This window comes from Pinus tabuliformis, chromosome 4_2 (genome assembly GCF_031772625.1).
Source record: "Pinus tabuliformis cultivar Carrire ecotype Pingquan chromosome 4_2, CPIR1, whole genome shotgun sequence".
In the NCBI taxonomy this organism is placed as follows: Eukaryota; Viridiplantae; Streptophyta; class Pinopsida; order Pinales; family Pinaceae; genus Pinus; species Pinus tabuliformis.
The window spans coordinates 1019565936-1019583840 of NC_142304.1; positions in this window are offsets into that span (position 1 = coordinate 1019565936).

Here is a 17905-nt window from a genome sequence, read left to right on the forward strand (position 1 = left end):
ACTGATTGATATCCTGCTCTGATATTGGATGATTCTGGAATACGTCTTTTATTTTTGGGAATTGCTGCCAGGAGTCTTCCCAAAATCGAGCCGTGGATCCATTCTTGACTTCCCAAAAACTGTGCTTTTGTATGAGATTTCTATGTTGAATAGCCGAGTTCCAAATTACCGATCCCGTGCTTAACTCCGTCATTCGTATTCTCTCTTCCATAGGACAGTTGCTTGCATACTTAGCTGTCCAGAGGGAGGCCCAGGGGGTGTTAGGATTGGCTAGCCATCTCCACCAGATTTCAGCTCCCATTGTCCTATTACTGTGCTCAGGATCTCTTATCCCAACACCCCATGCTTTCTTTGGAAGACATACCTTGTCCCATTTAACGAGAGCCCATTTTCGATTGTGGCCTGAGCTTCCCCATAAGAAGTTGCGCTGGAGATTCTTAATTTCTTTGAGTACCCATTTTGGTGCTGCAAGGATGGAGAAGAGATACAAGGGCATGGAATGAAGGACTGCCTTGATAAGAACAAGTCTGCTAGCCATATTAAGGGCTCGGTGAGTCCATAGGGAGAGTCGAGCCTCCAGTTTTTCCAGCAATTGTTTCCAAGAAGAGTGTTTGAGGGCTGAGGCAATTAAAGGGGCACCGAGGTATTTGGAGGGCAGGGAAGCAGTGGTGAAGCCCAGAATACAGGCTATGGCTTTCTGGGTGGGAACAGGGGTATTAAAGAAAAAAAATTGGGATTTGACTCGATTAATAAGGGCACCAGATGCATCAGAGAAGTTCGAAAGGAGGGATTTGAGGAGGCGAGCTTCTTGCACCGAGGGATAACCAAAAAGCATATTGTCGTCCACAAATTGTTGGTGGGAGTAAGATGGGGAGTTGTTGAATGAAAGGCCTTTTAGATGCCGAGAAAGCCGGGCTGAGGTAAGACTTATACCAAATCCTTCTGCCATAATAACAAAAAGAAAGGGTGACAAGGGGTCTCCTTGCCTGATACCCTTGGAAGGTCGATACGTTGCCGAGGGGATACCATTGATAAGAACAGAGAAAAAAGCTGAAGACAAAAGATTAAAAATCCATCTGAACCATGACGGGGCAAAACCAAAGGCAGTAAGAATTTTTTGAATATAAACCCAACTGATACTATCAAAAGCTTTGGATAGATCTAGCTTAAGCAGCATGCCTGGCTTTTTTGTCTGCTTTAAAGAATGGATTATCTCATGAGTTAAAATAATCCCATCCGTTATTTGCCGACCTTCTACATAACCAGACTACTCGGGCGAGATTATAAGAGGGAGCAACGGATTTAGTCTAGTAGCTATGACTTTTGATACGATTTTATAGATAATATTGCATAGGGAAATCGGTCTATACTTATCTGGAGTGTTGGATTCTTCCACCTTTGGAATTAAGGCAATGAATGTGGCATTTAGCCCTGGATACATCCATTGTAATGCACGGGATTCCTCCACCACTTGCCATACCTCAGCTTTTATAAGGTCCCAAAACTTATGAAAAAAGTTTGATGTAAATCCATCCGGGCCCGGCGCTTTCCCCGCCTTCAATTGTTGTGCAGCTTCTTCAACTTCCTGTAAGTTGATGGGCTTGAGGAGGAGACTATTATGTTCCTCTGTTATTACCTTTGGGATATCCTTTAGGAGCTTATTTATAGCCGGCATTCTGTCTATACTGGGTTCCTGGTGTGCTTTCTTAAAGTATCTGAGAAATTCCTCTTCAATGCCTTCGTGAGTTTCTATTCTATTCCCCTGTTCATTTTTGATGTGGGTAATGCAATTGTTCATTCTGCGCTGCACTGTAGTTTTATGGAAAAATTTTGTATTCTTTTCTCCATCTTTTAGCCATCTAATCCTCGATTTCTGCCTCCATAGGGTTTCCTCCTGTTTAGCCCTCTCTAATATTCGAGATTCTATGATTTGCTCCTGCTTGGTGAGTTCATCTGAGCGTCCTTCGGTGATGATTTTTTGCTGGATCGTCTTCATTTCTAGATTGAGAGTAGCCTGAGCTTTAAAAATGTTGCCAAAAGTATTGTGATTCCATCGCTTGATTTCGCCTTTAAGATGCTTTAGTTTTTGCTGGAACCTGGACATCTTTGTACCTCCAATAGGATTGAAGTTGAGCCAGGTTGATCTAACTAATTCATCAAAGTCCGGATGAGTTAACCAGAATTCTTCAAATCGGAAAGGACGCCTGATGCTGTTACCGGGCCTGTTCCATTGAAGTTCGATAGGCCAGTGGTCTGATCCTGAGATAGGTAGGATGGACGCTATGAATTCCCCTCCCAGGTGAGTTGCATTGTCTGAGATGAGAAATCTGTCAAGACGCGAAGCAATCTGTTGCGATCCCTCTCTCTTATTGCTCCAAGTGAAGATGCCATTGCTTGAGGGAACATCTACCAACCAGTTGGTTTGAATGAAGTCTTTTAGCAGGTTCCCGTCATTATTTGTTCTGCTTCTACCACCTTGCTTTTCCTCCATTCTTGCTATCATATTAAAATCACCTCCAGAAATCCAAAGCGGGTATGGCCTGTCTGAGTTGAGGTCTGACAGTGTATTCAGGATTTGAGCTTTGTGAGTAGTATCCTGAGGGAAGTAAACATTAGTTATAAGCCCATAGGTGTTAGTGCCTATTAGATGAAAAGTTGCCTGAATGAAGCTTTTATTAGCATGTATATTGTTTAGTTGAATGGCTCGCGCATCCCAGAGTATTGCAAGTCCTCCTGATGCTCCCTGTGCATCAACAGCTGTTACTAGCCCTCCTGGCCAGGCTTTCGCTGCTATTTTTGCCAAAATTGTCGAGTTACATTTAGTCTCCTGCAGAAAAAGTATGCTTGGTTTTTCTTGCATAAGCATATTTTTTAATAATCTACCTTTCCTTGGGCCATTGAGCCCCCTTATATTCCATGATATTAGCTTCATTGAGAAGGATGGGGGTCAGTATTAAAGTACTTAGTCAGCTTGGCATACCTCCCTGACTCCACTAACACCTCTCCTATCTTGATGGTTCTCTCAAGTGTTGTTTTTCTGCCTCTCTTCTTATTGTCCTTGGTGATAAATTTGCCATCCCATGGACTTCCTATCTGGACTCCTAAAGAGTATTTCTTCTGTGCCCTATTTAGGACCTCTACCAGGTTGTCCACTTGTCGATCTGGTATTTTTTCAAAATTCCCTGTTTTGCATGCTTGTTCCAGTCCTAGGATATCCAGATCCCCTATGTCTAAAGACTCCAGATCTTCTTCCATGATTTGAGGCTCTTGAGAGTTTTCCTCTCTTTCTTTTGGTGACTTGGCATTTGGTTCGGTGTTATCAACTTCCATTCCTTGGGAATGCCAGGATTGAGATTTGGATTGCGATTGAAGGATTGATTTCTTAAGAGTTGTATCTCCTGATTGCAATGAAGTTTCTCCTAACTGTTCTTTATTAGATTCATTGTTCTTCTGAGGTTCCTTCTCCAGATCTTGCATGTCAGTCTTAGCTAGGGCTTCAAAGCTATTGCTCGTTGAGGGTTTTGTCATGTTGACTGGATTTGCCTTGGGATTGACTGTTGGTCTTTTGTTCCCTCTCCTACGATTTGTTACCTTAGTATAACCATCAGGCGTTTGGTTATCTGAACTTTCTTGAGAAGGGGGTTTCTTATTCAGTGGACAGTCTCTGTAGAGATGCCCTATATCATGGCATTTCCTGCATCTAAATGGTACATGCTCATAATCTATAACTTGAATCCATTCAACATCTTCATGAAAGAAACTTACCGTGTCTGGCAATGCTTGCTTGAGGTCCATGTAAACACAGATCCGTGCATAAGACGTGTATCTGCATAGTTTTGTTTCTTCTGCAACCTTGACAAACTCGCCAAGTGTGTTCCCAATCTCCTGAAGAGATTTTTCTTCCCAGTATTCCCAAGGAAGCGAGTACAGCCTTATCCACACAGGGGCACAACTAAGGTCTTCCTTGTTTGGATTGAATCTTTCGACCCACGCTTTGAGATATAATCCTGCAGAGTTGAAAAAATAAGGACCCCCATCCAGAATCCTATTGCGATCTTCCAGGCAGTTGAAGACTGCAGTAAAGAACCCCTTTGGCCCTAGGTGCAGAGTAATATGCCCTTTTGGATTCCATTTGGCGCTTATCCAGCTTCTTAGTGCTCTCTCTGTCGGCCATATTCCTATGAATTTTTTGATCAGCGCATGATCTCTCATATACTGTTTTCTGGCATTGATACGATGACTGGGGAACTCCACTCTTGGCCTGTGAGTTGCTACTGGCTTGCATGTGGAGGAACTTGCCTTATTTCTGTCTTCCTGATCTGTCTCCTTGCCCTGTTGCTTGATGCGTTCAGTATTGCCTCTGCTCTGTTCATTTTCTTTTTCCCTTTCTTCCGTCGGCTGCGTTTGACTGTCCTTATTGGGGGGAGGCGCATCGCCCTCCCCCTGAGGGGACTGCATTTTACTGTTTGCTTATGGCCAGCTTACACTAACCACAAATCCGCTTTGATTGTTTCAGCATTGTACTGTGTTTGGCAGGCCTGCCGTTGCAGGGATTGCAGAAACCCTAGGATGGGTTGCAGACGCCGTAGGTCTTCCGGGAACCTGAAATTGAAAAAATGATATTAATCAATAAATTAAAATCTTTTAGTTTATAATATTACTTTTAAAATTTTCAAAATTATATTACTATTTACTTTTGTTCTATATCTCATTATTAGTCTCATTTTCTCATTATTATTGTCTAAGAAAACTAATGTAGCATACCTTGACCATACACCACACATTTAATATTTCTTTTCTAAACATCCAAATTGCATAGTCCAAGATAATAAGGGTTATTATCACTCACCATTATGCCATTAGAACACATATTCGTAATATTTTTCATGAACGCGACTTATTCATTTAAATTATACCATAACTGCCTCAATCTACATTAAATTGTTTTGACCAACCGAACTCCTTGGGATTTGATGTACTCATTGTATATTTAGAAATTGAACCCCACCTGACAAGGTCTGTGCATATTGTACTTATGGAGGGAGGAAGTATTAAATATACTACGTTTAATTCTGAGGTGGTAATCCACCTGCTCCACCTGGGGCCTCTTAAGCTTGATAGGTACGCATTGACCCAACCCAAACCCATATCACTATCTACTTGTCATCATAGCCCATGTGAAGAGGCACATGATGGCATGGTTATTCAAGATTACAATTTTTGAGGGTAGATCTAAGTCTGGTTACCGTTGGCTTCAGATTGATGGCTTGTATGCATTTGAGCTAACCCTAACTTCTTCTTCCTCCTAGTTTTACTTTCATTTCAATTTCCGTTGCCCTTCTTATTTATTGACATAGGTTGTTCTTCTGTTATGTTCTAGGTGCACGTTCGTGACCTTGTCAAGTTCCACATTGTCTCTTGATTTACTTATGGGATTTGTGCACGGCTTAGAGCCTCTTTGTAATCTGTTTCTCATGAAAAAACATGGTTCCCCTTAGCCTACAATAGTCATGTTTTTGTTACCCACCCTTCGGCGAGTTCCTACTGCTTATGCATAGCTATGAGCACCCACAGGGGTGCAGCGCCAGTTTTGGGTTTGGTTATGTCTTCCCTTGTCCTGGTGGCAGGTAATTTCATAATCAGTTTTTTTTTTTCCAATCTATTCTTCTTCAAAAATTGGCACATTTCATTTCCAGGTTTTGATTTTGGTTATCTTGTCTTTGTGTATCTGTGCAAGAGTGGCCCAAGTCGATATATGCTGGAAACCTCACCGCGCTTTGGCTCTATCTTCCACACACCCATGTAACTTATTTCCTAACTATTGAGGTTTTTGGATATTTTTAATCCATTATGCTTAAGATATATGAACCTAATCAGTGCTTCCCTCACTTGGATGAAGGCGAGAATCAACAACTGACTTCGACAAGTCCTTCAGGTAAGGGTTTTTGAGTTTTAATTAATGCCACGCTATGTTTCTTATTTGGGATTTATTTCCACCCTGCATGATTTCACAGTGACTAACATGAAGTTGATTTGCCCTCGCAGGTATGCTCTACACTTGGATTTTGCACCTGTGATTCCTGGTTCAATCTGGCTTGTTTTCACTAACTATCACATGTATGATCCTGGGTTGGTGCCACGGGGGCTTCACTCAATGAATCTCATACATATCATGTGCATTCGTGGAATATTAAACAATACCCTTAATTTGACTACATATTGGAAAATACGTCTAAGGAACACATTATTTAACCCGCTACCAATTTAAAACCAATACACCTTTCTAATTTAAAAACCCCTACTTTCACTAGATATTGGAGGTACCCATTTTTTCATTAACATTTTTTATACCCCTTTATATTTTTTCATTAACTTTGGGCTCCATTGTTTAAAATGCCAATATAAAAACCCTCTAACCCCTATATATCACCCAATATATTATGTGATTTTTTCCTGAATAAATATCCCCGAATATGAACCCACGTGGTATGGTATTGCTCCCCAAGTGAAACCCCCATGGTTGGTGCTCTACTAGTTTCAACCTCCCTCACTTCTTGGAGTTTGAATATTGACATTGCATTTTCCTCACTGCCGCTCTGCTTAAGTATTTTCCAATATGATAAGCCTTACAGTAGGATAGACATGGGGATGTCATCACTGTGACTATGTTTCCATTTTCTTTTGTTTTTGGAGGAACACCTCAACCTGCCCTCGAGGGATCGATTCAAATTGATTTATGTTATATATAAACCTGAAAAAAAGGAGTTTATGGTTCATTTGGTTTTTATCTATCTGTCTAATATTATTACAGGACTCCAATTGGATGTCTAATAATGTGTTGGCCTTCTCCAATGTCAACAAAATATCAATCTAGGTAATCTTTCTTTTCATTTTGTTGTTCTACAGAGTTGAGTCATAGGCTCGAGATTTAACTGTAATATGATTTGAAGCACTGCCCAAAGTTATCCCCTCACTTGTGGTCTTTTGATATTTATCTACCTTGCAGAGTGTTAGTCTTGCAAGTTTACTAATTCATGTATTGGGGACTCCTTATAGTCAATTTGTTGTTATGACTAATTATATACAGATCTAGTTACTAAATATATGCTGATAAATATATACTGCTGCCTTTTCAATGAATATAAATATATTTACACTGTGCATCACTTTATTAATCTGATTTTTCTGGTATAGGAATTTGATTTGGTATCTTTATCGTATGCACGCTATGGACAAGTTCACATAGACTTCGTTAATGATTTCAATTCAATCCAACAGGTGACCTCTACTATAAATAGTGTTTTATTCTAAATAATGTGTAGGATCTTATCCTATATCAACCATATATGTTTATTTTGTTTGTAATTCCTACAATTAATATACCTGTATGGATACATTAAAAATATTTGCACCTCACAAGTGTCGAGTTCTGCTTTTCTACTCTTATAAGATTGTATGTCATGAATGCGTAGGTTCCATATAATGTACTGTGAGAGTTTTACTGTTTCAATGCACAAGATATATAATGAATTTGTAGATGCACACATTTTACCTCCATTCGACCTCAAGCTGGCATAACAACTGTTCGGTTAATTTCATACTACAACTGGTCGATCACAAGGGATTAAAAATATTCACATGAATTTCATAAATTTTGTCATGTATCTCATATAATAAATGTAAAAGTAAATGTTCAAATGAAATTCACGACTTATTCTTGCATAAAATCTAAGCTATGTAGTGTAACTATGCATAATGCATGCATGCACTTAATTAAAAGCACTTAAATGAAATGCATATTTTTCTTCCTTTCCGTAATTTCGTCTAGAATGAAATACATTTGATCTCTTATTTACTTCTCTATGATTTACAACAACATGCATGCATTAAGTTAAACATTTCCTGTCTATGCATGGTTGTAGTTCCCTGTTAGAGCATGCATGCTATGAGTGCAATTAGATCACTTTACCTTCCTTCCACCTACAACCATTCACTTTCGAAGTATTCAAATAATATTTCCACACAAACCTATTTCTCTTCAGTGAAACTAGATACCCACACACTGCCTACTTTCAACCGTATAATAAGAGTTTCACCATTATATCATTCAATACATTTTACATCTTATTTCTAAACATTCAACAACGCTTACTAGTGCTAATCACTACGAATTTCATAATAAATACTACTTCTTTGTAACTTAACTAATGGATTCCTTTTCATTCAAATCACATAAATACCCAAACCATTAAATGAACAAAGGTTATATAATATTCCGACCAAGAGTCGAAAAAAGGAAACCTATTCCCTACACATTGTTCCACGCAACCTTGAATCACCTTTGATTCCCCTGAGCTTTAATAATCTTGGCAAGACTTAGTAACCCCTACTCAGATTTTTTAGTGACTATTTAACATTATCTTTCTCACAAATTTTTCCTTTGCAACGTCCCGCCTTCTGGGAATCTGTATCCCCTTAGCCTAGCCTTTTCATTGTTCTTTTTCGAAAAGAAAAAGCTAACTTTTCTCCTTGCAGTGCATTTATTGTTGGTATTTATCTCCACTAAGGCATATATATACATTTATTGTCGGTCTTTATCTCCCACTAAGGCATAATATTAATATATATATATATATATATATATATATATATATATGAAATTTAAATCGAATTTGATCCTTCTCAGATTTCAAAAAGTATCATTTAATCTAGTGTTAGGCATTATTATTTCTAGTAATGGAAACAACAACTTCATTTTTTTATTTAAAACTTCATTTCCACACATAGTCAATTTGTCTAAATCCTAGTTAACCACTAGCAATAGTAACGAGACACATATCTAACTATTTAATTACATTTGGGGTGTTACAACTAACATTCATCCTATAAAATAAACCAATGTACATCAAAATATTTTTTGGTGAAAAATAAACCATAGTCTAGCAAAACCATAATTTTTTCCAGAAGATAATCAAACATTTTGTAGGATTTTGAGAAAATATAGCAGAAATTTTTGGAAATATGGTTGTCAAGCTTCACAATTTTGATTGACATGAATGTTTTTGATGGAGATAAATCTATTTCCACAATTAAAAAATGATTCAAACATTCTCAAAATTATATTTCATTTTGATTGTCACGAAAGTTTTTTATGGAGCTAAATCTATTTCCACAATTACAAAATGATTCAAACACTCTCCAAATTATATTTCTTGAAATATTTTTCACCAAATTCTAACTAAAATTTCACTGTCATACTATAGATAAATGACGTCGAAAAGTAATAAGGTTAATATATATATATATATATATATATATATATATATATATATATATATATATATATATATATATATATATAAATCATTTTACTAATACATAGTCAATATCATCTCACCGAGCAAGCTAACTGTGTAATCCTAATCTAGAAAGGCTAATAATAAGAAAAGTCAAGGCGAATAATGAGAAAAAGAAAAGAAAATTGATGTAAATTAAACCAAATTTTAATAAAAACAAATAATAATAATAATAATAATAATTATTATTATTATTATAAATGAAGAGGAGAGTTAATATATTTGTAAATAAAAATTGAAATGGAAAATTAATAAATAAATGTAATTTAATCGATAATAAAATTAAAGTATGATTCATATTTATTTTGTATTTTTTTATTATTTATAAATAATAATGTGGAAAGAAGATAATGTCATATTTCTCTAGGAAATATTGTTTGAGATATTAATTTTTTATGCTTAATATATTATATTTACACCAAAGGTGTCTTTTTCCTTTAAATTGGTGAGGCTAGGCATTATCAACCATTTTCATCTCCTTTAGACATCTGTCTGTCTGCTACTTTCCCCATTAAGTGGCAACTATTGAGTCTACGTGTGACCTCCACTATCGTCACCATCATCTCCTCCACCTTCATGGCCTTCACCTCCACCACCCTTGCTGCCTTCACCTTCCCAGCCATGCTTCCTTCCTCCAAGGAGGTGATTCAATACAACCACCACCATAGTTGCAAATACCCACGACATGAATAAAAACCCCAACACCTGAATTTCAACCATTTAGAGAGACATCTCGCAATGTATCCACAGAGACACCAGTCAGATTTCAGATGAGGGTTGTTCAGGGATTTTATGATGGTGTACTTCCTCTAATTTTTGTGAATGAGAAGAAAAATATAAGGATTAAGTCATGGTAGAGGTTGATGTAACACTTCTCATTAGTTTACCTAAAGGAGGGCAAGGTTCCAATAACTTCTATGCCTTAGAGTTATTGCACTGTGGCACGGATATGGAAAAGCAGTAAATGGTCCATTTTTTCCACCATTTGAGGAAGAATTCAATAATTTTTTGTGATCAAAATTATCCCACCAACTAAGGCCCATATTTGGAAGAGTCATAAATGTGCAATCCATTTTTCCACTTACATGATTAAGGTTTCAACAATTGTCATTCTATGGCTCAGACTTGGAAATGCCATAAAAAATCCAAAGTGGTGATGTCCAATCCATTTTGTCACCTACCAATGAGGAAGGTTCCAAACATTTTACTTTGGAAGACTTCTCTTAGCCAATGTGACTCGGATTTGGAATATCCATAAATGAAATTCATTTTTCCTCTATTTCAAAACCAAATGGAAGATGTTTCTATCAAGGTATGAATTTCAAAACGAAAATAAAATTGGGAGGGTTTCATTAAGGTAGAAATTTCAAAATAAAATTGATTGTCAAATTAGGTGTTTTTACACTCCAAGAACAGTTACAATAATTTGAATGAAAGAAGTTCATGAGTTTAAAATATTTATAGTTTTAAATCAAGGAAGTTCATGAATTAAAGAAATTTGATTTTTCATAGATTTCACACTCTGGTAACAGTTACAACAATTTCAATAGAGGAAATTTATGAATTTAAGAACTATCTAATCCTATTTAACATGGTATAATTTCAAATTAAGGTAAGAGTTTCAAAACCAAACTGATATGAAATTGGACCATTTTCATAGTTCACTACAAAATAAAAATTGAGCAAACATTGTTCACAAATTTACTCACAAATCAATTCCTATTGTACTACAAAGCCAAATTACATGCTACATAAATAGTGGTCATGAGATCCAAAAGTTTCTAAGACAGAAGAATACCGTTGAGAAAATATGTCAACAAATTCGAACAACCAACCAACCTAACCTATGAATCAACTAATGTAAGAATTATTTCCAAGTGCCCCCTTTAATGCTTACATTTACATCATTACACATAATTACAAAAATAAAAAAATACAATTCACATGTCTCATCTATCTTACTGGTATTCCTAAACACTTATCCTCACTCTAAAGTCTCTAGACAACACTCTTTTCACCACCACAATATGCGAGCTTCACATTCAACTCACTTAATACATAATTGCCTCTAACCATATTTGATGAACTTTGTATATGATGACCTGCCAGGTCTATACTTCACAATCAGTAATCTTAAGACACTAATACTACACTACAAGTCTTAACAAAGAGACTGCAACCCTTCCCATCCCTCATTTCTCTGATTAAAACTGTGCTCATATTAGTTATACATAAACAAGGAAGGATTGGTTTTCAAAGTTTTGCGATATATGGAATATGTCAGCGTCATTAAGAGAACACATGAGTATGTTGACCCTCCATTGCTAGAATCCCATGTGGTCATTTAGCTTCAGTGCAGCTTGATCTGGGGAAAGGTTGAAGGTGATAACATGAACTCCAAGAAGTCGATCAAAGACAATTCTGAAATGGCACTACACTTTTGCAATGCTACCATGACCCTTTTACCTCAGGCAAAACCTTTCTATGTCAGGCGTGACCCTTCTGTCTTAGCGCAACCCTTCTGCTCCTGGCATGATCCATGAAACGACCTTGCTATTTTACAGCGCTATCATATTCCCGAGCAAATTGCAATGAAAATAATCTCATTGGACATCCCCTAGAGATTCATTTACATTACTGAAGCTGTGGATGATCTCCGTTGGGTCCCTATAATACTAGTGATTTCCCCATTACTATTGTAGCTGTATCCCTTATTAATATTGTTGTACCCCTATTGTCCCCATACTGTTATTACTGTGCCTCATAGAATCCCTCTATTGTTATTTTTGTGCCTTTATATTATTATTGTTAGGTCGGTTTGGTTATATTGTGACCCCTTAGACTCCTATATATAGAAAGGAGATTTTGTCATTTGAAGCATCCAAGAATTGTTCATTTGTATAATGTAAAGGAGGTTGCCCCCTCGAAGAGGCTGAATTCTAAGGCGTTTATATATCTTTTCTATATTTTTGTGAGTTGGTTTCATAATATTTAGTATCAGAGCTTTGGATTCTAGGGTTTCGCTACTCCAAACAGGTCATCGTGGCATTTGCGCTATAGCTTTTTTTCTGTGATGTTTCAGATGCTAAAAACAAAACCCATTTGGGACAAAATCGTTCTAAACCTCGGTTCCAAATTTCAGAGCTTTTCACGCTATATTTGTGGAGATATGATCTGAGGAAGTTGGCCTTTTTGCGGACTCCTAAGTTACATTCCAAATAGGTGACCTGGGGAAAATCATCATAACTTTTTTTTTGAGCATTAGATTGAAATTTCATAAGAAGTTATAGAAAGAGGACGAACTGTAGTTTCTTATGTATATTTGTTAGACATGAAGGCCAAAACAGTGACATCTGGCACTTCATACAAGTTTGCTCTTCTGAAAAGGTATATAATCAGGTCATCTTGGGAGATTGTTCATAACACTTTCTTGGAGAATCTAAATTCAATCAGATTGGTGGAATTGGAAAGAGGACATAGAGGTCCACTGCAAGTCGCAATTTCAGAAGTAGATGATCCGAAATTACAAAGATACATCAGATTCAATATCGAGCTCCTACAAAGTGAAAAAGGTGTGTAATTTTTTTAATTTTGCATAAGATTGGTTTGAAAAATTATTTTGAAGGAATTCAAAGGGAATAGTGAAGAATTATTAGCATTAATTAATGCCCCAAAGAAAGAAAATGAAAACACCTCGTAAGCAACCTGAAAGCTCTAGCATGACTCTTGAAGAAGAGGAAGAAATGCAACCTGATATATCAAAATTACAAGACCAAGTACAAAAAATTTCACTCTCACTAAAGGTAAATGAAGCCAAGATGAATGGCATGGAAGCTAGGATGAATGGAATGGATGCTAAGATGGAAGCTAAGATGAATGGCATGGACAATAAGATGGAAGAATTGAAGATAAATTTGAATAAGTTGCTACACGAAATGGTCACTAATGGTGAAAGGGTAGTAAAGGAAACTCATGATGAGAACAAAAGAAATGTTAATCATGATTTCATAGACTCTAATGTTGGATTGAAGACCCACCATATTCCAAAAATCGATATGAAGAAGTTTGATGGCAAGGATCCCACAACATGGATACTACAGATGGAGGAATTTTTCGATCTCCATAATGTGCAAAACACACAAAAGTTACGTATTGCAACTTTATATTTGGAACCAAATCAGTTTGTATGTTCTCGATGGCTTTTTTCTTGTAAACAAATTGTTACTTGGGCAATTTTTACAGAAGAAATGATAGCACATTATGAAGATACAAAAATCAACACGTTTTTTAGCCAATTGATAAGTCTCAAACAAAAGGGTTCAATGATGGAGCACATTGAGGACTTCCAAAAATTGAACATAAGGGTAAAAGATATTCCAGAGGAGCATAGGATTGATGTGTTCATAGGGACTTTAAAGGATATTATCTAACATGAGGTTCACCTTTGGGAACCTAATTCATTGGAGAAGGCATTCAGGTTAGCAAGAAAAATGGAAAGCAAAATTATGGAAACTAGGAAGCCTACCACTCACAACTATAAAGATGGAAGTGTTGTTGCCCCTAGCCTTCCACAACCTATAAGGTTGACACCACAACAATTGGAAGAAAAAAGAGAAAAATGGTTTTGTTACAGTTGTGATAGCAAATACACTAAAGGTCATAAGTTTGTTGAGAAGAAATTATTCTATATAGATTGTGAAGAGGAGGAAGAAAAGAAATAAGAAATGTCAAAAGAAGAGGATATACTACATAAACAAACCCTAGATAAAGAAGGAATGAATCTGACCATATCTTGTAATGCATTGGCTGGAGTTACCACTCCTCAAACTATCAAAATAGAAGGACATATCAAGAAGACAAAGGTAATAGTGTTGATTGATTCAGGAAGTACCCACAATTTTATTCATTGTGAGATAGCGAAAGAATTCAATTTCTTCCTATATCCAACACTAGAGTGTCAAGTGATGGTTGCAAGTGGAGGAACCATAAACTGCTCTGGAAAGTGCCATATTATCAAGCTATCCATGGGAGAATATGTATTGAATAGCCCAATGCTTTCCATTCCAATGGGAGGTGTTGATGTTGTACTAGGAGTCCAATGGCTACAATACTTGGGTACAATAGCTTTTAATTTTCAAGAACCTTTTGTGAAATTTTCTACGAAAGGAAATGAAGTTGAGTTAAGGGGTATTGTAGGGAAACAAGGAAAGATAATCAGCTCTATTGGTATGACAAAGCTTCTAAAAAAGGAACAAGGAGATGTAATTACATAATTATGTTCGCTAGATGTTTCCACATCGAAATCACCTATTTCTCCAGATCTCCAAAAAGTCTTGAATGATCATTCCAAGGTATTTGAGTTTCCCAAAGGTCTTCCACCCATTCGTGATCAAGATCATGCTATTCATTTGATTCCAGGAAGTGCTCCTCCAAATATCAGGTCGTACAGATATCCCTATGCCCAAAAGAGTGAAATTGAATGTATGGTTACAGAAATGCTAGAGGCGGGTATAATTCATCCTAGGCAAAGTTCTTTCTCTGCTCTAGTAGTATTGGTGCACAAGAAGGATGGATCATGGCACATGTGTCCAAATTATAGGGAGCCCAACAAGCTCACTATTAAAGATAAATTTCCCATTCTTGTCATTGATGAATTATTGGATCAATTGCATGGATCAATTTACTTCACCAAGTTGGATCTTCGTTCAGGATATCATCAAATTAGAATGAAGACTGAAGACATTCCAAAAATATCGTTTAGAACTCATGATGGTCATTATGAATTTTTGGTCATGCCTTTTGGCCTTACCAATGCACCTTCTACATTTTAAGGTTTGATGAATTCCATTTTCAAACACTTACTTAGAAAATTTGTGTTAGTATTTTTTGATGATATACTAATCTACAACAATTCTTGGAAGGATCATGTTGAACATGTTGACAGGGTGCTACAACTATTAGAGGAGAAACAATTATATGCAAAAAGCTCTAAATGTTTCTTTGGAGTACAAGAGGTGGAATATCTGGGTCATATTGTATCTCATGAAGGTGTTAAGGTAGACCCTAGCAAAATTAAAGCCATTAAGGAATGTAAAATCCCCATATCCGTAAAGCATTTGCGAGGATTTCTTGAGTTGATTGGGTATTATCGCAAGTTTGTTAATAATTATGGGAAAATAGTAGCACCTCTAACAACATTATTGAAGAAAGATACATTTTCATGGACTCCAGAAGCAACAAAGGCCTTCGAACATCTTAAAGAGGCAATGTGCCAAGAACTGGCCTTAGCTACACCGGACTTCACAAAAACCTTTATTGTGGAATGTGATGCTTCAGGAAATGGAATTGGTGATATTTTAATGCAAGATGAAAGACCCATTGCTTTCGAAAGTCGTCCAATCAAGGGAAAGTATTTACACAAAGCCATTTATGAGAAGGAAATGTTGGCAGTACTACATGCACTTAAGAAATGGCGACCCTACCTAATGGGAAGACACTTCAAGGCAAAAACGGATCTTGATAGCCTTAAATACTTTTTAGAACAAAGATTATCATCTGAAGAGCAACAAAAATAGGTCACAAAGATGTTGGGTTATGACTTTGAAATCATCTACAAAAAAGGGAAGCAAAATATTGTGGCAGATGCACTCTCAAGAAAGGATGAGGATGTGCAAGCATTGTTGTGTGCTATTTCTATTATCCAACCAGATTGGATAAACGAAGCCAACCAGATTGGATAAACGAAGCAAGGGAGGAATGGAAGAATGATGAAGAAGTCTAGGCACTTATTCGAAAGTTACAACAAGATTCCATTACATCTGATACATTTAGCTGGAAAAACGATTTGTTATGGTAGAAAGATTGCTTATACCTTTGTAAGAATTCCCAACTCAAACAAAAGATTCTTATGGAATTGTACACTTCTCCCTTAGGAGGGTGCTCAGGATTTTTAAAAACTTACCAGAGGGTTAAGAAGGATTTTTTTGGGATGGCCTTAAATTAGATATTCAAAAGTTTGTGGAGGAATGTTTGGGTTGCCAACAAAATAAAATTGAAACAATTAAGACCCCAGGTCTATTACAACCTTTATCCATTCGAAGCCAGTGTTGGGAGGAGGTTTCAATGGATTTTATCACAGGTTTACCCAAGTCTAAAGGATAGAGTGTCATCATGGTGGTAGTTGACAAACTTACCAAGTATGCACACTTTTGTTCATTATCACATCCATTTAAAGCCAATACAGTTTCTACTGCATTTATGGAAACAATTCAAAAGCTACATGGAAACCCAAAGATTATTGTAAGTGACAGAGATCCCATTTTCACTCGAAATTTTTTGACAGAATTATTTTCTCGTCTTGGTACTCAGTTAGCTCATAGCTCATCTTATCATTCTCAGTCTGATGGGAAAATTGAGATAGTAAACAAATGTTTGGAAGGATATCTTTGTTGCTTTGTATATGATAAATAGACACAATGGGTCAAATGGTTGCCTCTGGCTAAATTGTGGTATAACACATCCTTCCATACTACAGCAAAAATGACCCCATTTATGGCACTTTATGGATATCAGCCACCATCCATCACATCATATTTAAGAAAAAATTCTAAGGTTCAAGAAATGTAACATCACATCGAGCATCAACAACAAGTTCTCCAACTCTTAAAGGATAACCTCGTGTTGGCACAGAATAGAATGAAACAACAGGCAGATCAAAATCGCAGTGAAATAAGTTTTGATGTAGGTGACTGGGTATTCCTACGGCTACAACCATATAAACAAATGTCACTCAAGAAAGCTAAGAAGGATAATAAATTATCACCAAAGTATTATGGTTCGTACAAGGGGTTGCAACAGATTGGTACTATGGCATACAAATTGGAGCTTCCTGCAGCTTCTCGAGTACACCCAGTTTTCCATGTTTCATGTTTAAATAAGGTTATAGGCGACAAGCTCCCAGTTCAAACAATATTGTCAGAGCTTGACGAGGAAGGAAAAATTATATTGGAACTGGAAGTAGTCACAAAAACAAGAACTCGACACCTACAAAATCGATCAATTTCAGAGTATCTCATCAAATGGAAGAACTTATCCACAGAAGATTCCACATGGGAGGATGAGAATTTTATATAGAAGCATCCAAAACTACTCAAGCGTTGAGCACAACACTTTTTTGAAGGAGAGGGGCATGTTGGGTCCCTATAATACTATCGATTACACCATTACTATTGTAGTTGTATCCCTTATTAATATTGTTGTGCCCCTATTGTCCCCATATTGTTATTACTGTGCCCCATAGAATCCCTATATTATTATTTTTGTGTCATTATATTATTATTGTTAGGTCAGATTGGTTATATTGTGACCCCTTAGACTCCTATATATAGAAAGGAGGTTTTGTCATTTGAAGCATCCAAGAATTGTTCATTTTTGTAATGTAAAGGAGGTTGCCCCCTCGAAGAGGATGAATTCTAAGGCGTTGATCTATCTTTTCTATCTTTTTGTGAGCTAGTTCCATAACAATCTCCTCTCCCACAGATCCTTGATCA